This window comes from Lonchura striata, chromosome 26 (genome assembly GCF_050655825.1).
Source record: "Lonchura striata isolate lonStrDom1 chromosome 26, ASM5065582v1, whole genome shotgun sequence".
NCBI classification, from domain to species: domain Eukaryota; kingdom Metazoa; phylum Chordata; class Aves; order Passeriformes; family Estrildidae; genus Lonchura; species Lonchura striata.
In genome coordinates, this window is record NC_140728.1 from 7839678 (window position 1) to 7843997 (window position 4320).

Here is a 4320-nt window from a genome sequence, read left to right on the forward strand (position 1 = left end):
GCGTGTGGTGTTTGATACTGAAGGGGGTGAAGAGAAGATGTTGGGATGGTGTGAGGACAAGGTTTGAGGAGTGTCCCCTAATGTGAACTCAATTTTCAGGATTAAATCATCTGAAATTTAATGCTGTTCACAGGAGTTAAATTTACCCTCTCAAGAAATAAAATCCTGGGGTAAAACCTGCACATTTCCAGTATCCCACCCAGCCACTTGGACTGAGGAAGCTCCAGGCAAACCCTTAAAATATTGATGATGTGTCACAAGAAGGGATGTCACTGATGGTGCTTGGGCACACGAATGCAGGAGGAGGGGTTGGATCCCAGGTGGGAATCCTGCAAAAGGAGATCAGAAGCTCGTTTGAAAACCTTGATCCTGGCTTCAAACCACATCTGTGAGCTTCACCCAAAAGTGAATGTGGCCAAAGAGTGTCAACGTTTTGGTTTAGGTTTTTGGTTGCCTTAAAAATATTGAAGTTGTTTCTCCTGTGTTGCCCAGAGAAGCTGTGACTGCCCCATCCCTGGGAGTACCCAAGGCCAGGATGGAGAAATCTGGGCTGGTGGAAGGTGATTTCACCCATGGCAGAGGGTGAAACATGATGAGCTTTGAGGTCTCTTCCCACCTGAACCATTCCAAGATTCCGTGACTTGATGATTCCATGATAAAATGACTTGATCTGTGCATACAAGTGCTGCTGTGCTGTGCCCAGAGGTCCCAGGCTGCTGCAGGAGGATTTTATTTCAGTGGTCACTGAGCCAGGAACACGGACTTGGTTATTTTTGCAAATCCCAACTCTGGGACTGAAATCCAGGAGGAAATCCTGCAAGAGGCTTCAGGTGCTGAGCTGGGGGCTCAGGCCTGGGAGCAGAGCAGCACCACGTGTGCCCACAGCCACCCTGGACAGGACCACACCAGGGGATTCAGCAGCCACGGAGAACCTCAAATTCCTGAACTTTACAAAACATCTTGATCCTGTTGGCCTCAGGAACTCTGATGGGGGCAGAGAAGTTTCTAGAAAAGCAGCACTGAGTGATGGAACTGGTCTGTGTTGTTTCACCTCTCTCTGCTCTCCAGGTTTGCTGTGGGCACCAGCTCTGCTGGGAGAAGATGATCCATGGTGAGCAAAGTCAGCTCCAGCTCAGAAACTCCCAAATGCTCTCAGTGTGGCTGTGCTGGATGGTCCCACAGCCACTCCTGGGTGCTGTGGGTGGCAGGGCACATTTTGGGCTGGCTCAGGGGCTCTCTGAGGTGGGTTTTAGCAGCTCTTGCTGCTTCATTCTCTGCTGTGACCTTGACCTGTGTATCAGCTCCCCAAGGGTCGTGGTGTCTCCAGCTGCAGGTCCTGGTTGCTGTGTGGTTACCTGGTTGTCTGTGATACCTGTGGTTACCTGCTTGAACATCCGGGAGAAACAGGACGTGGCAAACCCTGAGGTGCAGGTGGGGCACGAATGGCACCAGTCAGAAAGGACAGGCCTGGCACCCGGGATTGCTGGAGGGAAACACCTTCCACACCACGGCGGTGAGTGGAGGGCAGTGATCCCACACCCAGTCCAGGAGGAACCTTGTCCTGAACCCCTGTGGGCTCTGCTGGGTTTCCAGCCCGTTCCTGGGGTGATCAGGTGCATGCCAGGGCGTGGTGAGTGCCAGCAGCTCCTCTGCCCGGAGCTGGGCTGGATTTGCCAGCTTTTAGAGGGAAGAGAGGCTGCTGGGGGCACGCAGTGATTCCAGGGTGGGTGTTTCCTGCTGCATGTCCAGAGGTTAGAAAGGGTAAATGGCCCCAGGGCAGTGTTGGGTGCTCAGAGCCACCCCTGGAGTGAGCCCTGGTGCTGCCGGGGTTCCTCACAGAGAAATTAATCTTCAGTGAGGCTCTGGAGGAACCTGCCTGTGCAAAGGATGCTCTCTGCTGCCTTTTGGCTCCTGCTTTGCTCTGCCAGAGCGTGGGCATCCCCTGGGAGGAGTGGTGGCTGTGGCAGCTCCAGGAGCACATCCCTGCACAGCGACAGAGCTGCGCTGTAAATCCTCCCCTTGAAACCTCCTGCTCGGGAATTTCCCCGGGAGCCACCCTGCACGATGAAGAAATATCGATTCATCATTCCCTGCTCAGCACCTCAGCACCATGCAGGATTTTAATGACCTGTGTCCTGTCCTCTTTCCAAGCCAGAGCATTCAGATCTTCCAACTGTGACGTTCCCAGGATGCTGCAGAGGGGCTCTTCCAGCTGGGAGTCAGGCTCCTACAGGTATTTCTCTGCTCCTCAAACCATGCCTTGCTAAGGAGCCCTTGCCTTGGATACTTCACTTCCCACCTTTTGAGTGGATAGTGTGTCCTTTGAGTATCCCAAGGATCTTCCTTTGTATTCCAACCAGGCCTGGCATCCTTCTACAATCAATGTTTGTCCCTCCCTCTGCTCTCATTTTTATCCATGGGAATGCCAAGGTTATAATTTCCCCTATGGAATTCTCCTTTACTTAACAGCACCTTGTCCAGGCCATTTGTTATTATTCAATTTATTGATAGATCCTTGATTTTGTTCTCCCAGTGCTGCATTTCCAGCCACTCACTTCACCATGCTGGCCCACAAGCAGCCCCCAGCCTGAGGGTTTGGGTGGTATTTCTGCCCTGTTGATATTTGGGAAGGGTGGAAGAGCCTTTATTTCCTGCTCTGTCAGGTGTTAGAGTCACCTCTTGGTTCATCCTGAAGGCAGGCAAGGAAATATTCCTCTGACTTGCCAGGGCTGTGGAATCACAGGAGGTGCTGCAGGGACAGTCATTCCAAGAGTGAAGGGATTTTGGGTGCTCCCTCCAACACCAGCACTTTTTAATATACCAATATTCCACATTCCCAGAGTGAGCACAAATCAAGGGAAGCCTCAGGATCTGGACCGTGGAGCTGAGCTGCTCTCACCCCAGCCAAGTCCCCGGCACTGGGGGTGATTCCACAGCTCCCGGGGGTGCCTGGTGGCTGCTGCTTGTCTGGGAAAACGTGAGCTGGAAGCAGAGTGTGGGGAGGGGGAGAAGGGGAAGCCGTGGCTTAAAATAGCTCTTTTTGAAAGAAAAGGGATGAAAACCTCTTTGAAGAAATGAGGGGAGAGGGGGAGTGTTTCCATGGCAACGGGGAAGTCTGTCTCTTCCCAAAAGAGGGGGTGGGAGATGAAGAAATAGTAAATACAGCAGAGGAATGACGGGGAGAGGATGCTGCCTGGCAGTGGCATTCCCATGGATGGCAGTGGCATTCCCATGGATGGCAGTGCCATTCCCCATGGATGGCAGTGGCATTCCCATGGATGGCAGTGCCATTCCCATGGATGGCAGTGGCATTCCCATGGATGGCAGTGCCATTCCCCATGGATGGCAGTGGCATTCCCCGTGGATGGCAGTGCCATTCCCATGGATGCCAGTGGCATTCCCATGGATGGCAGTGGCATTCCCATGGATGGCAGTGCCATTCCCCGTGGATGGCAGTGCCATTGCCCGTGGATGGCAGTGGCATTCCCCATGGATGGCAGTGACATTCCCATGGATGGCAGTGGCATTCCCATGGATGGCAGTGGCATTGCCCATGGATGGCAGTGGCATTCCCATGGATGGCAGTGGCATTCCCCGTGGATGGCAGTGGCATTCCCATGGATGGCAGTGGCATTCCCATGGATGGCAGTGACATTCCCATGGATGGCAGTGCCATTCCCCATGGATGGCAGTGGCATTCCCTGTGGATGGCAGTGGCATTCCACATGGATGGCAGTGGCATTGGCCATGGATGGCAGTGGCATTCCCATGGATGGCAGTGGCATTCCCCATGGATGGCAGTGGCATTCCCCGTGGATGGCAGTGGCATTGCCCATGGATGGCAGTGGCATTCCCATGGATGGCAGTGCCATTCCCCATGGATGGCAGTGGCATTCCCCGTGGATGGCAGTGGCATTCCCATGGATGGCAGTGGCATTCCCATGGATGGCAGTGGCATTCCCTGTGGGTTCTGGGCAGGGGCTCTGGGTCCTGGTGGGAGCAGATGGGCTCTGGCACTACCTGCCCTCACAGCCTTGGCAGTGTCACTTTGCATCCTCCCTGTGTCTCCTGCACCCTGGGTCTGTCACCTGCCCAGGTCACCAGAGAGAGCGGTGACCAGAGCTGCTGGGGCACCTGCCCAGGGCCAGGTCGGTGTCACCACCGTGGGGCATCTCCAGCTGCTCCTGGCAGCTGGGCAGGGACCATAAATAATGAGTGTCCTCCAAATGCTTTGGAAATGAACATCAAATCCTGGGTTTTTATTTCCAGGAATTTTCCTGGAAATGAACATCAAATCCTGGCTCTTTTCTTCCAGGATTT